Source organism: Pantherophis guttatus, chromosome 1 (assembly GCF_059756535.1).
Source record: "Pantherophis guttatus breed Tessera chromosome 1, ASM5975653v1, whole genome shotgun sequence".
NCBI classification, from domain to species: Eukaryota; Metazoa; Chordata; class Lepidosauria; order Squamata; family Colubridae; genus Pantherophis; species Pantherophis guttatus.
Genome location: NC_142063.1, coordinates 241726247 through 241747473, shown reverse-complemented (window position 1 = coordinate 241747473; position 21227 = coordinate 241726247). Strand labels below are relative to the sequence as shown.

Below are 21227 nucleotides of genomic sequence, written 5' to 3'. Positions count from 1 at the left end.
CCTCTGCCATGCCCACCAAGCCACGCCCACCAAGCCACACCACACCCACCAAGCCACACCCACAGAACCGGTAGTAAAAAAAATTGGATTTCACCACTGAAAATATTCCATATGATTGTCTTTTCATTTCCTCTGGTTTGAAGAGGATTCAGGGATCTGTTTTACAGGAATAAATTAAAATAATTTGCTATATCCAATATTTCACAATTCTTACCTTTTTCCACTCTGCACTGAAAGGTATGCTAGAACAAACTCAATATTTTCTGATGAGGAAATAGAAGATTGTTAGCCACCTTTCAACAACACTTCTAATATATTCCCAAAAATCTTAGCAGTCTCTGAAAGTGAATCTGGACATATGAAAGTGGATATTTGACACTAGATCAATTATATGCACTATATTCTTACTTACTGGGGGTGGGAGAAAATATAATGATTCTTTCAAAAGAAAGAAAGAAAGTTTCTGATGAACAAATGGACACTTTTAATAACAGTCTGGAATTATTTTGCCGCTATCTTCTTCCAGAACATTAGTCTTAGAGGGCATTGATTTTGGAAAGTTACAAAGGGACTAAAACTCTCTGTGTTTGTGTGTTTTTGTGTGTGTTGTGTGTTGTGTGTGTGTCATACATACACACACACACATACACACAGCACACATTTTGAAACGAAGTATAAGAAATCTTCCCAAGAGAAAATGCTGTTAAATCAGAAAAATACTTGATGAGACTTTGAAGGTTAAACCCTAGCAGGAACCATTTTTTTTTAAAAAAAAATTATAATTAAAGGAGAAGAGACCCACTAAAACAGAATGGAACAAATTATTCTAACTTGGGATGAATCTAAGGATATTTGGGACCAACGCACTCAGAAATTACTTTTAAGATTGCCTGTTATTAACAAGTCTGAGTCGGAATATGGATTTAAAATGTGACACATAACAAGAATGTTATGGATAAATATGTTACACTGGATATAGAAATGAAAGCAGCTGAAGTCTTAACAATTAAAAGAGATATACAAATAACAAACCAGAAGAGTGACTTGGATATCTTTTTCATTTGGGATTTACAAATGAAGATGAATGAAATGAAATGTATTAAAGTTTTGAAGGACTTTGTGAGAAGAGACAAAGAGAACATGGAAAGAAATCAGGTCTTGCAACTCTATTCAAGAGCAATAAAAATCAAGATTGTTAAAAGCAAAATGAAGCAATATAATATAGGGTTATCTGATCAAGTTAAAATATATATGTTGACCTTTCTGGTAACTCTTAATGAATTTTGGCTAACCAGACTGTGTTAAAAATAAAAGAAAGGAATATAAAGCTAGCTTCTTTAATTGAGATTAAAATATGTAGATTGTTATTTCTCATAGTCTTAGTGGATTTTTGATGACCAGAATTAAATGATGAGATTTTAAGAATCTGTTTATAAAGAGATGAGACCAGGGGTGGGGTCTACTTACCTTTACTACCAGTTCGCATCGTGCCTGCGCTCTTCTGCGCATGCACAGAAGCTTCTGTGCATGTGCAGATCACTTATCTTCTTGTGAACTGGTCCGAACCGGGGGCAACCCACCACTGGATGAGACATGAAATGAGGAGTGGGTTTTTGGTAATATTAGCTTTTTCACTTGTCACAATAAAGTGGACAGTTATTTATATATGTTTATCTTTTTCTTGTTGCATTTTTAAATTTTTTCTTTTCTGTCATGTTAATCTATTATATTTTTCTTACTTTGTATCCTTTTTTATCTTTGTACTTGTAAACTTTAATAAAATTACTATTTTAAAAAAGAACAAATAATCCTTTGTGAGTGACAGGATAATGTTAAATTCAAGGGGGGGTGTCCCTCAGTGTTAGAGAAATTATTAGTAATAAACTAATAACTGGACTTTCAATTCAAATAGACTGTTGTAATATGACAAAGCAACAAAGCTTCTTTCCCTTATCAAGAAGTACCAGTAATCTCTTTGAACTCAATGGACTTAGTTTTAAGTCAATAAATCAACATTTGCACTATTAAAAATATTTTTTCCTTCTTGGAATGCCACGTCATGGGAGCTAATTAAAAGGAAAATACACCAATCATCACCAAACTGCAGGCATGTTTCATATAATGTAGTATAAATTCAAAGCCTCTTATGACCATCGAATGGGAAAAAAAATAACCATTTTTAAATATTATCAGGAGCTCAAGATCCCATAGGAAACTTTTTTCTGTTGACCAAGTCTATATCTCACTTTTTAAAGTGTTAAAATTTCTGGCTGCTGGCTGGATCCCAAGGCCTCTTCTCCCCTTTTCTCCTAAAAGAGCCATGTCATTCTTATAGAACTTAATCAGTGGCTACATACAGGAAAGCAACACTGCAGCCTTCCTGATCGTTTTAATGAGGACCCCTGGCTATTCAGTCATTGAAATATAATTGACTTGCTCTTCTCTTATTTTCATAATAGACACTCCAACCTCAACCACATTTATTTTGCTATAAGAAATGTCAAGAAAGATTGGAAGTTTTCAGAGTGTCCCCATTAAAACCGAAAACATGCCACCCTGTCTTTTACATGAGTTGCAGTCATTTTATAGCGGACTCATTATGCAGATAGCTGAAGCATTTGCATCTCCTATCGCACACGAACCAAACTTCAAATGCCAAGAAAATAAGCACATGGAAAATAATGTATTCATTATGGGATTATGTTTGTATCTCTCTCTCTCTCTCTTTCTCTCTGTGTGTGTATGTGTCTGTGTGTCTGTGAGAGAGAGAGAAAGAGATGCTTGGAATAAACTTGCACCTGTTTGTTTGTTTGTGTATGCGTGTATATATTTAAATAAATTTCAACACTTCTAAAAAAATGTTGGCATTAGTTTAGAATATGTGGTCACCAAGAACATTAAAACATGCTTCATTGTTTTAAAATAACAGTAGAGACTTTTATTTAAAATCTGGAATGTATGCTCCTACTAATCAGTTGGAAATCATTAATTTAAGAATGCCAAAGTTACTGACAAATAATAGCTAGGTTATAATGCAATGCAATTGTGTGCTCAGCTTTTTAATGTTTAATGTTCTAATGATTCATTTTTAGATAATTTCAAAATATTAGTCATACAAATGCCAGGCATTCACAATTCACTTAAAATATTAAATTGGAATAGTATATTAAAGGTTCCCATATTGGGCAATGGGAGATTAATTAATGCCTTAATTTCTTATTTTAGAATGTCAATGGAAAAACTACAGTAATCAAAAAAAGCATGATAGCCTTATAAGTATATAATTTACATAATATTATATTAGATAATTCTATATACAATTGTAACTTTTTATTGTTCTAACACATGTACTATGTTATTTTTTCCTGTTGTATTTTTTCACTTATTTTTAAGCACTTCTTGTACTTTTTGGTGATTTTTTTTTGGCTAATGTATGCATTTTTGTGTTTTGTTCCTTTGGCTTTTTTTCTGCAATTTTAAAAGCAATAAAGTTATTTTAGAAACTGGACTACAATTAGAAATTGTAATCTTAAATACAATTAGGTGCATACAAATACCAACATTTTTCACAAAATGCCCTGCTTAAATCAGATACAGAACGTTCTGATGCATAATCTGGATTCTTTACTATAGAAGTGTTCCCTACAAATTAATGAGATTAAACTCGGGGAGTATCATAATAGATGGAATGCTTGGCTTTAGTTAGGTGTCCAGACTATAAACTAAAAAAATATTGAACTCTTCCCTCTACTACTGTGAATTCTAAAACTGGCTATTCACTCTGGAAAAAGCTATCATAATATTTAATACATTATCAAATTTGCTTTAATAGGATGAGGATTCTAATCATTAGAACACTAATGTAAATGATCTAGGGTCATTCAATATGCCAGAATTATTATACTCAGTAGGTTCAAAGTAAGTTTATCACACTGAAGAAGGTAATTTGCATGCAATTTACTGTGGAGTCCTATATGGATCTGTACAGAAATAAGTTCAAGGGAGGTAACTTCCTACACAAAATTAAAGAAGTAGGACTGCAGTATGAGTCACATTCGGCATATTAGTTGGGTTGGTTTAAAAAAATATTAAACAGAAGACATTTTAATGATGATTATAGGCACAGGAGGGGGGGATGACTCTTTATTATAGTGCTATAAAAAAAAAGCCCCTATTGCAAATAGCCATTTATAATGTAAAGATCTTTTCTTTTTATGGCTATTGAGTATTTCTCCACTTGGATGCAACTTTCTAGGAGTAAACCCAGTGGGAATTGTCTAGGAGCTTTTTCTCTTCAGTGTATAGCATCCACTATCTGCTGGTGGTTCTGTTGTGTTGACAGTCCAACAGCGGGCTTTTGTTTTGCTTGCTCGCCCTTAATTGCTTACTTGGCTCAGCTTCTTATAACCAAGGTAAATGGTGTCACTTTTCTCCCAGGTTTGCCACACTTATTGCTCCCACCATTAACTCTCTTGAGGTTGATCCACGAAGCCTAGAATGGTCCCCGCAGCACCAGCCTCCTTGTTCACTCTGTGGTGTTTGGTTGCTTCATCTCCCTGGAATCCTGCAACACAAAATTATGTGAGTCTTTCTCTCTGACTTTCATCTGAATGCATGAAGTCCTCAGAAGTCTGCAAGGTGCTCTTCAGCCTTTCAGCTCCCAATACTCTTGCCATAATTAATGACAATATTCTACCAATACACCATCATCTTCACCACCACTTCACCGCCTCCTAACTTTTAGGGAATCATTCCTTTTAAGGCCTTTCTGTCTTATGCAAACCTATTCTGAGTAAGTGATTACATTCTGGATGAAGCAACACATCACATTGTGATATAACATAACATATTGTGCAAGGCAGAACAGATGCTTCAAATTTTCTATCCAGAAACAGTGCCGTTTCAGAAACCCTGACTTTCTGTACTGCTTATCCTGTTGATCATCCATAAGGGGTATGGGTGAATGGATTATCCATACAATAATAACTAGTGTTGGTGTAGCACTTTGCTTTATCATCAAAGTATGTGTTCATTTTTATAGTCTTTCAGTACAAATTGAGTGTAATATAAATATTTTAGAGAAGATGAGTGAGAAAATGTTGGAGGAGGCAGAAGAATGGGCACCAAGGAGGTCAAAAATATATCGGACATCAATACAATTGAGAGAGTCCAGAGATATTGCACGAGGAGAGTCCTCCACTCCTCTGCTCGCAATAGAATACCTTATGCCACCAGACTTGAAATTTTGGGCTTAAAAAACTTGGAATTACACCGCCTTCAGTCTGGCCTAAGCGTAGTACATAAAATTATCTGCTACAATGTCCTTCCTGTCAATGACTACTTCAGCTTCAACCACAATAATACACGAGCACATAATAGATTCAAACTTAAGGTAAACCCCTCCAAACTCAATTTGACTTCAGCAACAGAGTGGTCAATGTCTGGAATGCACTACCTGACTCTGTGGTTTCTTCCCCAAAGCCCCAAATCTTTAACCTTAGACTGTCTACTGTTGACCTCACCCCATTTCTAAGAGGTCTGTAAGGGGTGTGTATAAACTCACCAACATGCCTACCGTCCCTGTCCTAATGTCCCTTTTTATTCGTATCCATTTCACATATTTATAATCATATTTATACTTTTTTTTTAATTTGATTTATATGCTGCCCTTCTCCGGAGACTCAGGGCGGCTTACAGTGCGTTAAGCAATAGCCGTCATACTTTTGTATATTTGTACAAAGTCAGCTTATTGCCCCCACAAACTGGGTCCTCAATTTACCTACCTTAGAAAGGATGGAAGGCTGAGTCAACCTTGAGCCTGGCAAGATTCAATCTTATTTTAATTGCAGACAGCTGGTCTTAAATTACAGTGATTCTATCTGTTGAGCTATCCAGGCTCCATATTTATACTTTTATCTGTTATCTTATATATGCTTGGCAAATAAATAAATGAATAAAAATAAAAATAAATAAATAAATGCAGACATAAGAATAATCTGGAGAAATGGGTCAGCTGAAATGCTGAAAATCAAAATCTCCCAAAAAGAAGATAACACGGATAGTGAAATCTCAAAAAGAACCTCTTTTGCTACAATTTTGCTTAAAAAAATCTTGCTAAAAATTACAGAATACCTGTGACATTTTTAAAAAAGATAGCTAGATGCCTCTCAAGAGAGAGTTAAGCTGACCATGCGAAAACATTGATTGTGCTAAGCTTTGGTGCTGATCTCATGCCTGGATGGTTCAAAGAGCCATCCTGTAAGACTCTGAATTGTCAAAGTGATTAAGATCACTGAAACAGAACTGTATCTTGAGTCTGTGCTTAACAATTCTGTGCACTGCACAGAAACAGCAACAGTAAGCAAGGGATTCACTGAGTGTTTCTTGTTTTCTGTTGTATTTTTTCTGATTGGAAGACTGATATTCTTAGGAAAGTATGGAGTACTATCTTTTTTTTCAACCACGAGGACAGAAAACAGAGAGATATAAGCTTCAGAGTATGTTCATGGAGAAAATCTATCTATGTGGTCACTAGAAGCTGAAAATAACTCCACAGCACACAATCTATCAATCAATCAATCAATCAATCAATCAGCATATGCCATTTCTTTAATAAACATTATTTGGCATTTGGGATTTTAAACATCTTAAATATTTTAAGAACATTTAGAAGTATTTAGATGCTCTTAATAAACTTGGAGAGAGAGAGAGATGCACATACATTACTGAGTAAAGCCTTTAAAATTACCCATATATTTTAGAAGGTGATTGGTTTGTGCTAACAATATGCTAAAATCTGTCTTTAAGCTGTAAAACAGGCTTGGTTTTTTTTAAACTTTATTTTCAATAGGATTAGACTTTTTTTTAAAAAAAAGTTGCATGAGTTTTAAAAACTTGTTCTCGTTGTTATTGTGCTGTGATGGAAGTGGTTCCCCTTTCTCCATCACTTTGCAGTAAATTTCCTTAGCTAGTTCATTTCCAAACTGTAAAACCTTATTCCAAAATTCTTTCTAATATTCATCATTTAGCATAGAATCTTTTCTATTTTAATGTTGCTGTTGTTCCAAGTCAGTTTTTGATTCCTGGTGATTGCCTGGACAAGCTCCTGCAATTTATTTGGCAAGATTTTGGATGTGGTTTGCCCCTGCCTTCTTCCTAGGGGTTATAGAAAGTGACTGACTCAAAATAACATACCGTATTTTCCGGCGTATAAGACGACTTTTTAACACATGAAAATCTTCTCAAAAGTCGGGGGTCGTCTTATACGCCAGGTGTCGTTCTCCTGTAACCAGGCAGACCAGCCCAAAAGGCTCTGACAAACCTTAAATGGCTCTGGCGATCCAAGCTCTGACGATCCCAGCTGCATTGCCTGCTAATCAGGCAACGCAGCTGGGATCGCCAGAGCCATGTAAAAGAAAAAAACTTTTTTTCTTTTACATGGCTCTGGCGATCCAAGCTCTGACGATCCCAGCTGCATTGCCTGCTAATCAGGCAACGCAGCTGGGATCGCCAGAGCCATGTAAAAGAAAAAAACTTTTTTCCTTTTACATGGCTCTGGCGATCCAAGCTCTGACGATCCCAGCTGCGTTGCCTGCTAATCAGGCAATGCAGCTGGGATCGCCAGAGCCATGTAAAAAGAAAAAAGTTTTCCCCCTCCAGCTTGCTTACCTTAGCTGCTAGTCGCAATGCTTGCCTTGCTTCGCTTGCCTGAATCCATTCCATCAGCAAGCCACTCCCTGCCTGCAGTCAAGCAGGCAGGGAGTTGTGGACTTCAACTCCCAGAATTCCTCAGCCAGCAAAACAAAGCTGGCTGAGGAATTCTGGGAATTGAAGTCTACAAGTCTTAAAGTTGCCAAGGTTGGAGACCCCTGTTCTATTGGGTAAGTTTTTTCCCCTTTGGGAGCTTTAAAAGAAATAGTTAATTGGAGTTTTTTTTAGTTGTTCTTTTTTAGACCTAGCCATTTAAAGTTTAGGAAGTTTTAAATTTAGTTTTCATATAAAAATAAAAATAAAATAAAATAAAATAATATTTGTGCAGCTTTCTGAGATTTAGTGTGTTTCTGTAGTGTTTCACTCTAACTACACAAACACACAAAATCTCACAAAGCTGTATGTGGAATTTTGTGTGTGTAAAGTATGAAAGTTGTTTTTTGGGGCTTTTTGTGGCTGTGTGAGGTTCCTGCTTGTTGCAGGGGCCATTTTGGGTCTAGCACAGCTGCTTTTACATTGTGGGTGAGCCAGTTGTGTTGTGTTGTGTGTGTGTAAAGTGTGAAAGTTGGGTTTTTTGGGGCTTTTTGTGGCTGTGTGAGGTTCCTGCTTGTTGCAGGGGCCATTTTTTTTTAAAATTTGATTTATATGCCGCCCTTCTCCGGAGACTCAGGGCGGCTTACAATGCGTTAAGCAATAGCCTTCATACTTTTGTATATTTATACAAAGTCAGCTTATTGCCCCCACAAACTGGGTCCTCATTTCACCTACCTTAGAAAGGATGTAAGGCTGAGTCAACCTTGAGCCTTGGAGAGATTCGAACCAGCAGTAAATTGCAGGCAGCTGTGTTAATAACAGAGTGCTTAGACCACTGTACTATCAAGGCTCTTGGGTCTAGCACAGCTGCTTTTAATTTGTGGGTGAGCCAGTTGATGTTTTTTAATTTTTATTTGGTGTGCATTGGAAGAGGGGTAGTCTTAGACGGCGAGTATAGCCCAAACCCTATATTTTAACAGGAAAAGTCGGGGGTCGTCTTATACGCCCAGTCATCTTATACGCCGGAAAACACGGTAGCTGGCTTTTTGCCAGTTTTCTGTTTTAGATTTGGAACAGCCATAAAGAAGTGTTGTGGCCCGCCAGCAGCCTGCGCGGATCGTGCCTGATCCCGATGAAGAGGAGGCTGGTGTGATATCGCGCCAGCAGCCTGCACAGCCAGCACTCGCGTCGGACAGCGAGGAGGTTGAAGAGGATGTGGTGCCAGAGGCAGAGACTCAGCCAGGGCCTTCAGAACCTCCAGAGGTTCCTTCAAGTGGAGAGAGCGAAGTGGAGGAGCCTCTCCTCAATGCTCGAGCATGCAGGGCTGCCAAAAGGCAGGAGTGGCTACTCAGGAGGAGGAGGTCTACTCGAGAGTAGGCCTTGAGGATAATTGGCCACTCCCTTAGCCTATTTAAGTCGCACGCAGCTAGTGTGTTCTTGCTGGAAACAACTCATATTATTATCAGAGTATTTTGGTTTATCATATCTTGTTTTCTGGGCTGGTTGCCAACCTTTGCCAGTCTTGTTTATTCTTGCTACTTAATAAATTTGATAAGGACCGTTGGTGTGTGTCAATATCCTCAGAAATCCAGAGCTGGGGCAGATCAAGAAGAAGGAGTCACCAATTCTTCAAAACATCTGAAGGCAGGACAAGAAGCAATGGATGGAAACTAAACAAGGAGAGAAGCAACCTAGAACAAAGGAGAAATTTCTTCACAGAACAATTAATCAGTGGAACGATTTGTCTCCAGAAGTTGTGGGTACTTCAACACTGGAGGTTTTTAAGAGATTGGACAACCACTTGTCCGAAATGGTATAGAGTTCCCTGCTTAAGCATGGGGTTGGACTAGAAGACTTCCAAGGTCCCTTCTAACTCTGTTATTCTGTTATTCTGAATTGAGAGCACATTTAGCATGCCTTGGTCAATGTTCAGTATCAGGCCATATTGATTGATTTGTCTCAAGTCATATAGGAGCAACCAATGCACTTTTCCACACTATCTCAACAGCAAAATCCCACACAAAACAATCTGAAACTATCCCTTGATGTTCATCACTTCTGCCTATCTCAAAAGGGAAAGAAGACTATGAGATATCATTGCCTACTAGCCTTCCCTCCAACTAATCAATATGAGACCATAAAGAACAGTGTCCTGCCCCCAAGCCAGGGGTGAAATTCAGCAGGTTTTGACAGGTTCTGGAGAACTGGTAGCGGAAATTTTGAGTAGTTCGGAGAACCGGCAAATACCACCTCTGGCTGGCCCCAGAGTGGGATGGGAATGGAGATTTTGCAATATCCTTAATTTAATTTAATTTAATATTTAAATTTATATACCGCCCTTCTCCCGAAGGACTCAGGGCGGTAAACAGGAGTGGGGAGGGAATGGAGATTTTGCAATATCCTTCCCCTGGAGTGGGGTGGGAATTGAGATTTTGCAGTATCCTTCGGCCTGCCATGCCCACCAAGCCACGCCCACCAAGCCTCACCATGCCACACCCACCAAGCCACGCCCACAGAACCGGTAGTAAAAAAATTTGAATTTCACCACTGCCCCAAGCTACCATAGTAATGAAATCTCCCCCCTTCCCCCTCCCCCCTCCCACACACACAAAGGAAATAATTGCACTTTTTCAAATACAGTGGCTGGACAGCGGCGGGGAAGGAGGTAAATTTTAAACAAAGCACACAGAAAGAAATAGGTTCCAAGAACAGGATACTGACATTCTGAGGGGAAGGAGAGAAACAATAATGACTTACCTGAATCTACCAGATAGGAGATGGGGTGAATCAACAGTTTTTGTCACCCAGAAGATGTGCAGAATTTCGAAGTTTGAAATTGTGGCTGCTTCCTATAAATTGTAACAAAATGAGAAATAAAGTGACTCAACTCATAAAAAGGAACAAGATTGTGAAAGCAGTCAGGTTCAAACCAAAGCACTGTTGGGAAAGCATCCCCCATCTCAGGATTTCCAAGGAGAATATATCCCCATTGATCAGTAGCAAATAACCACCCTCAACCCAGAAAATTTAATATTTAATTGTACTTAAATTTAAATCCCTATCAATATACATTTATTAATCAGTCTTTATTCAGGACACAATGCTGTCACTGTTTTAGAATGTATAATAGCTATCTTTTAATGCAAATGAAGCCCTAGGAAATGGCAGTATGTAATCCAATTAGAGTTGTATAGTTTTTCTCTTACAGAGGTTTTAGGGTAAATACTTTTCTCATTATTGCCATGTTTATTTATTCTTGGCAGGACCAGTTTCACTCCTGTATTCAGAATAGAACTGTTGACCATTTTGTTGGGATGTGCATTGTATCCCACAATGAGAAAATAACACTCAGTTCTTGTGCCAGAATAGCTTTGTTATGTACTTCTGTAAATAACAACATAATACCACTGCTATGGTGATTGAATAATTCTGACATGTCACTGAGATATATTTAATATAAATTGAATTTTTAGTCTTCTTTCGTGGTGGCAATTTGATCAGACCCTCATTTTCAGCTTTTTAAATCAGAGTTTAACAGGCCTGTGGTATGGTTTGTACATCATATGAATTTAAAATCATTGTTACCAATGCAACTATCTGTCTTTCTTGCCAAGGGCATTAAATAAATATCTTCTTATAATGAACTGTTGTACTAATAGATGACTCTTTTTTCTGGTTTTACAGGTAAAGCACAAGACAGAATCGGAAAAGCTTGTTTCTAATAAAAGATCTGCCAAACCACAGTCCATTCTTGTGAAAATCTCATTCTAATGAAGATTTCAGTCTACTGAACTTTAGGTACATGAGTTTGAAATATTTTATTCAAGGATTCATTCCATTAAACATTCAAAAGCACTTCTGGGGGGAGGTTTCATACAATATTTTGTGAACCTTCTATTTATCTCACGTTCACTTATCTAGAATCCATATTCAACCCAAACGATAATGTACACTATTATGCTTACCAAACTACTTTCTATAATAATATTCCAATTTATCTAAACTGGTCCCATTTTGATCCATGTTAGTAGATTTCCTGCAACAACATATTAGGCTAAATTACATCAGAGATGAACCCCAACTCTGCATTATCCAACTTCAAAAGCCCAGAACCATAGAACAAAGGGATCTTACAGATCAACTAGCCCAATCCTAAACCAAGGATACAAATCTACTATTACTGTATCCTGATACACGATCATCTGTTTAAATACCTCTACATCTAATGCAACGGTCCCCAACTTTTATGGCTTGGAAGCCCCGCAGGGGGGAGGGAAACTGGCCTGTTCAAGTAGTGGGCCAGTGCGTGTGTGTGCACTGGCTCACGCGAGTTGAGCTGTGTGCACGTGTACTAGCCCACACACACCAGCCCACGGCTTATGTGTGCACATGCACGCAGGCCCACTGCTCATGCAACCCACTTCTGAACTGCCACAGCCCAGTAGTGGGCTGTAGTCCAGGGCCTGGGGACCCCTGATCTAATGTATAAATACAAAACAGACAACATCTCTAACAAATGGGGAACCAATCTTCCTCCCCATCTTCTTAATTGTAATTTACTACTGTTATTAGAAGGGACGCAGTGGTGCAGTGGCTAAGATGCTGAGCTTGTCGATCAGAAGGTTGGCAATTCAGCGGTTCGAATCCCTAGCGCCATGTAACAGAGTGAGCTCCCATTACTTGTCCCAGTTTCTGCCAACCTAGCAGTTCAAAAGCATGTAAAAATGCAAGTAGAAAAATAAGGACCACTTTGGTGGGAAGGTAACAGCGCTCCATGTGCCTTCAGTGTTTAGTCATGCTGGCCATATGACCATGGAGACATCTTGGACAGCGCGGCTCCTCGGCTTAGAAATGGAATTGAGCACTGCCCCTAGAGCCGGAAATGACTAGCACACATGTGCGGGGGAACCTTTACCTTTACTGTTATTAGGAATATTTATTGTTCATGGTTTTATTGGCTTTTAAGGTTTGTAAACAACCCAGAGTTGCCTCAAAGTGAGATGGGCAGCAAACAAATCTAATCAATAAATAAATAAATCTCTTCCAGATGGGAAACAGTTTGTGGTACAGCCTGATCTCAAGTAATGCCTTTGTAACTTTAAAGGACATGCCAGCTTAAGTTATCAATATTGAACTACATGGGCTATTAATTTAACTCAGCTTATATAAACAATAAAGAAAGGGTGACAATTTGAAACAACACAACACTAAACAAGATATATTATGGAAACTGAAAAGATAACACACACATATATAACAACGTACTTGTGTGATTGATAAAATGTATAGCTATGACATAATCTGCAATCCAATACAAATAATTCACAAATTATTTTTCAAAAAAAGGTAGAACACTCACAATATCTTTAATCTGATATTTGACATGCCTTCTTTACCACAGATATTATGACATATTTCTAGAAACTGGAATTTTTCATCAGCCAGTTGATTTTCTCTCTATTATACATTTGTGAAGTTCTGTATATTTAGCTCAACAATATTTCTAGATTCTTTTTTTTTTTTTAATGAAAGGACCTTTGATGAGCTCTTCAGTGGGATTCCTCTCTCCTGCCACTATATTCTATATTCAGTCTCAATTATCCGCCTTTCCAGCTGAGTTCAAGTATTATCTGAGGGGGTTAAAGAAAGCAAGAGGAACCATTAAGTTGCTATGAAGTTACTGTGGCTTTTCTTTGCTCCTGTCCCTACTTTAAGAGGAGGCAGCAATAATTTGGCTGAAGGTCAGGAGGTTTCAGGCACCAAATGCAGGCCCTCTGCTGGGGGTTTAGTCTTCGACATGTGCCACCAAATGTTGGCCGATGATGCTGTGATGTTGTGCCTGCTGGGGCTGGTTTGATCTCAGTGCAGCAAAGATTATTTGGCTCTTGATTACTGAACATGTCAGGCAAAGCCATTCAGTGGGAATTTCATATCTGCGGGGTGCTTTCTCCCCCATCCCTTATGTTTGAAGTGCTCTGCCAGCAATGTTGCCAGCAATGAAAAAGTAAGGCTGAGAAGTGACTGTGTACACAGAACAGTGGAAAGAAACCAGCCATAGATCTGAGGATTTCAAAGCTGTTATCAAACAGTGAGGAAAGGAATGGGATTAGAGCAATTTGCAATGATACTCCCTTTTGTAGTTCCAGTCTGTGGGTATGCTAGTAATCTAGCAATCCAAGAATGTTCATTGCATGCCATGTTTATTAGAATTAAGCAGTTTAACAGAACTGATGACTAATAGAGTAAATGATTTCAGTTAAAGCAAATTGATACTATTAATGTCAGTGAAAGAAGCAGTGATACGGGATTATTTTTTTTTTAAAAAAATGGACTGTGGTCAATTATCAAAAATCAAAATTTTAAATTCCAGTATGAGCAGTGCCCATGTTTTACCTATACGAATGAAAATAGATAATCATGCTATGTTGAATACATTCAGTAAACTGTGATTATGGAAGCCAAGGATTAGGCAAACCCATTCCATGTATTTTAATATGAATCATTTAAAGAAGTGGTATTATTATGTATGTATCTATGTATCTATGTATGTATGTACGTCATGGTAATAAAAACTGAAATATTTTAAAATTAGATTCAACATTTTTAGTTAGCTATCACAGACGAGTCCAAGCTGATGCATACTTTGTGCAATGACATTTTTCACTCAGGTGGTATCTATTTATTATTATATTGCTTTTATGTCTAAAAGGTTCACAGATATTTTGTCTCATCATTTCTGGATATGTTTTTCTTTGTAAGGGAAGTAGCAGCAATGGAGGAAGGTCCTATCTTTGTCAGTACACAGAACAATCACAATCAACAAGCATTCATCACATTGTATAAACTACTATGCACTTGATCTTATCATAGGACAGACAACATAAGATAGCTTTCCAAATCAAGACAACCAACTTTCTCTTTCTGACAGGTGCTAGCTGATCCATCCAAAACAATTTAATGGAATCAACTTAGCTCCTGGTGGACAGGTTTCTATCTTTCTATTTCTCTCTAACAAAAACATAAATTCCACAATCATAAATACAGTAATAGTAATTGCATATCTCAGCCAGAGTTACAGAAACACTGAAAGAAAATCTAAATTATTTCCCAATCAATTAGAAAATGACAATAATGAACCTAAAGCTGTTTACAGAATATAAGAAAAATACAGAATTGTGCATTATCCAAGCATGTTGTTTCTGCATTTTTTTATTTCTACAACTTGAAACTATTGTGAAGCATAACATTTAGTAAAAGACAGAATAGCAAGCAGAGATAGAGACAGACCTGGAAGTTTCACCAACGGATTATCTTAAAGTTCTTGCAATCATTATATGGCCAACTCTATTGATACAATCATATATATTACAATCCTAAAATCCATACAGAAAATTGCAAAGTGCTTATTATAAGGGGAGATGGAATGCAAACATAGCTTTTGCTCCTTCCTATAAGATCTACCAGACTTTCCATCAATGTAAGTATAAGCCATGGTGGCACAGTAGTTAAAATACAACATTGCAGGCTAATTCAGATCACTGCTAGGAGTTCGATCCTCACCAGCTCAAAGTTAACTCAACCTTCCATCCTTCCGAGGCTAGTAAAATGAGGACTCAGATTGTTGGGGAAAATGTGCTGACTCTGTAAATCACTTAGAGAGTAAGCTGCTTAAACTGCTTCATAAAGCACTATGAAGCTGTATATAAGTCTAAGTGATATTGCTATTGCTATTTACTAACACAAAAGAAAGCAACCTTGTAAAACTTATCAAAGGGATATCAACTTTTCCCAAAGGCCCATTTCTCCTGAATGCATCTTTTATTTTTTCTGCTGATACTGTGAAAACTCATCTAGTATCTTAGCAAATTGAAACAAGACAATAATAAATGCCATTTACCAATGCTTTTCTTGATAGCCTGAAGTGAGTTTTGCCCCATTTTATGACCTTACTTGCCACAGTTATTAATTGAATCATTGCAGTTCTTCAGTTAGTAATATGATTGTTAAGTGAATCTGGCTTCCCCGTTGACTTTGCTTGTCAGGAGGTCACAAAAATTAATGATATGATGCCAGGACACTGCAACTGTCATAAATATGAACCAGTTGCCAAGCATTTGAATTTTGATTATATGACCATGGGGATGCTGCAATGGTCATAAGTATGAAAAATTGTCATAAGTCACTTTTCTCAGTGTCGTTGTAACTTTGAACAGTCACTAAACAAACTGCTGTAAGTTAAGGACTATTTGTATAAAGCTGTTTTACATTATTTTGCATATATTTTCTGCATGTTATTTTTAATAGATTTTTATAACAGTTATAACAGTAACAGTAACAGAGTTGGAATGGACCTTGGAGGACATCTAGTCCAACCCAGTAGTGGGATTCAAAAAATTTTACTACCGGTTCTGTGGGCGTGGCTTGGTGGGATGGCAGGGGAAGGATACTGTAAAATCTCCATTCCCACCCCTCTCCAGGGGAAGGTTACTGCCAAATCCCCATTTCCTCCCAATCAGCTGGAAGTCGGGAGGCAGAGAATAGATGGGGGCGGGGCCAGTCAGAGGTGGTATTTACTGGTTCTTCAAACTACTCAAAATTTCCACTTCCACTTCTCCAGAACCTGTCAGAACCTGCTGAAACCCATCTCTGGTCCAACATACTGCTCATGCCGGATACCTATACTAGGGATTCGAACCGCCGAACTGCCAACCTTTCTGATTGACAAGCTCAGTGTCTTAGCAACTGAGCCACCTAACCAGGTTGTTCAAGGACTAAACTTCTTGTTTTAAGGGGACTGCTTCATCAGTAAACAATGAAAACTCTGAGGAGATCACAGTTCCATTTGAGATCGTTGAAAGACAAATGATTATCAAGGAGACAGAAAAAAACCGTAAATAAAATCTGGGAATAGTTACAAGCCATAAAGAGCAGAAAAGCCAATCAATATTTAGAAACAGGAATATTACAAGTTCTCTGTTATAACAAGTATGTGACATCTTAGATGTACAGTATATTCTAACTAATGTCAGGGTTAGAATATACTAAAGATGGTATTATGGTATTAAGGCTGAATAATGACTAAATCATTCATGTAATTTATAATCATTTATATCCTGCCAATAGTTATTCCACATTCAAGAAGAATTCTTCTTTTTTTAGGCATATTTCTATGCCAACATAAATGAAGACTGAATTGAAAACAGATTTTTTTCTGAATTTCAAAGATCTTTAAAGACATTTTACATAGAATCCGATGATGCCTATCTGGTTTGTAAAGATTTGCTGTGAGAAATGGCTTAGTAACTAAGAATTTAAGGGAGGTTTTCAATTTCTTTTTCTTTTTCTGAATACTAAAATTATCGGCAGTCCAAAGTATATCGCATATCGCCTCAGAAATAAGTTGTACTGAGCGTAGTTGGACTTACTCCCCAGTAAACATGTAAAAATGCTAGCTTAGATGAAATAAATATTTTAGCAAGCAATACAATTCACAGTCCACTGTATGTTAACTTTACTGAAAATGTTCAGTCAGCTGTTGTCACTAAATCAGCTTTATTCATTTTCCCACCCCCACTGCCCCTTATTTGACAATAGATCCGAGCATCTCTTATTCCTGGTATGTGTGTATATAATCAGCATCCTTTTGTCAAATACTAATTGCACCTTCTACCACACAGCTGTGTATGTGAAAATCTTTGAGTACAATTCTCATATGCCAGGATTCAAGTTTTAATTTTCTTCTTATCCCATATTCTAGAAAGATTTTATATTAAACTAGAAGACTGTGGGTCTACCCTGTTGTAACACTCTAATTGTATCAATTAGTAGAGCTTTCAGGAAAGTTGTACAGATCCTGCAGTTAAGACAAATGCCACAAAGGCAGCACAACCTAGCCGGGGGGGTGGGGGAATATTACACTAAGAAAAATTTGGTACAAGGTTTTGTTGTTGGTATATTATCCTAATGCTTAATACATAATCAAAATAACTTCTGGAAATGCAGAATTTATGTTGGCTCAGATTTTTTTTATACTTGGCATTGCATACGTGATAATGTCATAAAGCTCAACAATTCTGAAAGATGATTCAGTGTAAAATGAAACAAATTTTAAATACTGATTTTTTTTCTTCTTGCCACTTTTTTGTATTAAGCATTATTATGCTTATTGTCTCTACAAAGTGAATAGAGTTAGTTCTATATGAGGTAACAGTTATAATTTCTTGTTTAGAAGAATGACAGACTGATGTATGGGGGGTATTTGTGTATTTTGTGGGCGTGTAAACATTATTTAGAAAAAAGTTTTATACTGAAATTAATTTTTGCTGAATGCCATTTATGGATTATAATTATGCACATCAATTTGTACCACATCCTGAAGTTAGGGGTTTCTCTTAACATAAGGCTTGATTTAAAGTGATCGCAGGTGATATTTCTCAAATAATTACATTGACTAGCAATAACAGATATAAAGATATTTCTTTAGACATTGATAGATGAAAGTAATTAAATCTTTCCCTCTGGGAGCAAATTTAGAATAAATACTAAGATTAAAGGAGACGGGGATGGGTAGAGTCAGGTGAGAGATGGAGGACCATGTTTGTGACTTGAATAGATGCAAAGTGAATATGTTGGAGAATGAAGGGCTATTGGATGTGACTTCTCTGCGGTAGGGAGGAAAAAAGTGGCGGCTTGAAGGCGCTGAGAGTGCTATAGCACCTGTTTGGGTTCACTTTGCTCTTAACTGTTTGTTAGTTGGAGGCGGTTCCTAATAGAATGAAGATGGGAGCAGAGAAAGCAGCCATCTAATAATAAAGAAGAGTAAGAACAACAGGAGCCAACTTGGTGGAATGGTCAAGGCCCCAGGCTAGAACCAGGAGACCGGGAGTGCTAGTTCCACCTTGGCACAAAGGCAGCTGGACAATCTTGGACCAGTTATTCTTTCAGACCCAGAAAAAAGGCAATGGCAAATCATTACTGAAAAAATCTTATTAAGGAAACAGCAGGGACTTGTCCAAGCAGTCGCCAGGAGTCAACATTGACTGGAGGGCACAGTATAGGGGCGTATGCACCTATACATAAAGAACAATATATCCAAGATTTCTGATTGCAAGAGTTTATTTTCCAAAAATTGGGGAATCAGGACTGATGCTTGTCTAATACTGTGTTTTCTGCAAAACAAACCATGCAGCAAAATCTCTATGGAAGCTACTTGTAAAATTAAAGCCCTCAAAATATGGCTAGGAACATTTTCACACGTTCACTGCCTTAAAATGTATCCTGCAACCAAAGCCTCACTCAGATAAACCAATTTATCTCATAATTCATAATTTATCCTACTCTCGACAATACTGCTTTCATAGTAATCTGGGAAAATCCATTCTTTTCACAAAGAAAGTTGCTAGCTGAAATTCTGAAATTCAGAGTACCTGCAGTTACTTTACATGTCAGTTTATGTATGTGAAACACAGAAAAATATAACTAACCACTGTGAAAAAATATTAATTTAGCCTTGGATTGAGAACAAAATTTACCAGCCTGTCTGTCTATCCATCCATCTATGCATCCATCCATCTATATAACATTGCTCAATTTTATATATATCCTCTCTTGATTTACCTTATGCTGCTGAATTTCACCTCTTCGCAGCCCCTTCCAGCCTGCCCTGAGATAATAGTCACACAAATCAAAAAGTCTAATAATTAGTCTACAGTGTATTATCAACAGTGCAATTTTTGAAAAAAACGAAATTCAATACAAATAAATATTTCAAGGCTACATGGCATGTTATTGTTATTTCATCTCCCTCAATAAACTGCAACTAGAGCAGTACCATCTGACATGAATAAAAAATTGGCTTCTTTTAATTTTCAACACACTGTCATATTTATTTTTATTAAGACACCAGTAAGCTGGAAAATCCTGAGGTTTAGACCTTTAGAAGAAGAAAGGAAAAGCAGGGAGGGCATTATATCAACCATGGGGACAAATTCTCTGAAGCAACCTGTGGCCTGTCTACAAACCTTAATTAGTTCGAGAGATCATGATATACAGCCTCTTGAAACAGGACTAAGAATAGTTGTTCTCTGCGGAGAAACAGAATAAGCTTTTGTGGCTTGTAATTTAAGGAGCAGCAACAGGCTAATAGCAGACAACAGAGAGAGTAGCATGTGGTTTGGTTCTCAGCAGAACAGCAGGCTTCTAATGAGGCCTGGTAGTGGAGAGCAGCTGGTAAACTCCACACTCAAGTAGGAGGCTCCAAGACCCTTTATGTACTAACAAAAGGCTGCAAATTGCTCAAAGGCCTGAGGAGGGAATGGGAACATGTTCATATGGTCAACTGGGATATACCTTTTACTTTAAAAAAAAATATTGCAAGGTACAATGAAGCTAAAGCTTTATTAAAGAGCGGTGGTTCCTATCCAGCAGAGAACCACTAGGTGAGTTGCACTTTATTTCCAAGTCTGGGTGAAACATCTCCTATACAAGTGCCGTGGTTACAGGTGGGAGCCAAGTAAAAAAGTTGCATTATTTATAGATTTAGATCCCATCTTTGGTCCAGGACTCAGAATGCCACACATGGAGCCTTCTTCGCTTTATTTCTGCAACAATTCCTGGACAGTGGAGCCAGCTGAGAAACAAGAACAGGGCTGCAATCCACAAAGCCATATTTAGAGATATTGTTCCCCTTTGTGTATTTACATAGGGGTTCCACTTATGAAAGGGTCTGTTTAAACCAAGATAGCAGTTCTGCCTTCTCTTACAACCTGGTGCTCAGGGTTCTTTTTTTTCTTTCTCTCTCTCTTTCCAATCAATTCTTTATTGGGACACACATTAGTTAGTTATTTTCATCATTACAGTACTCTGTACTTGTATTCCTGCTGCCTTCTGCTGCCTTCTGCATTTTACATCAAATGACATTTTTACTTTCAGATATTCTGCTATTCCCCTACTTTAAACCATTGGACAAACAAGAAGATAGAAAAGGAAACACCAAGAGTTGTGGGTGTCCATCATCAGAGGTCTTCAAGAAAAGATTGGACAACCATTTGTCCAGGATGATATGAGGTTTCCTGCCATGGGCAGTGGGTTGGACTAGAACTCTCCAAGGCCTCTTCCAGCCCTTTGAATCTGTTCTATTCTATTCTGACTTGACATTGTTGTACACTATACCTTTATATTACTGCTGCCCCGTGCTGATGCCAATTAACTTAGATCTTTATAAATCAGAATCCAAGCCTTGATTTAGGATCATTGAATGTATTGTTCACTCAACTTGAAATCTTTGGTAAGAGTGGGATAAGGGAAACGTAACCATCATAGATCTTCCTGTCAAAAGATTTCAAAAATATTGTCAGAAGATTTGTCAGAATATTTCAATGATATTGACAATAGCATCCTTATCAACTAGCTTCAGGGATTGAAAGAGGTGGACACCATTTTGCAATACTTCACTTCCTTCCTAAATAGTCTCTGTTGTTGGGGGA

The 21227-nt window shown here is 37.5% G+C and overlaps 1 long non-coding RNA gene across 1 annotated transcript in view; it reads left to right on the top strand.

Annotated features, from left to right (window-relative positions):
- The window catches only part of LOC117660800 (uncharacterized), a 74308-nt gene extending 62822 nt beyond the window's left edge, over positions 1–11486 (top strand). The window contains exon 4 of the long non-coding RNA XR_004589801.3: positions 11428–11486. This is a non-coding gene — a long non-coding RNA (uncharacterized LOC117660800). The remainder of the gene's footprint in view (positions 1–11427) is intronic.
- The last annotated feature ends 9741 nt before the right edge of the window (positions 11487–21227 follow it).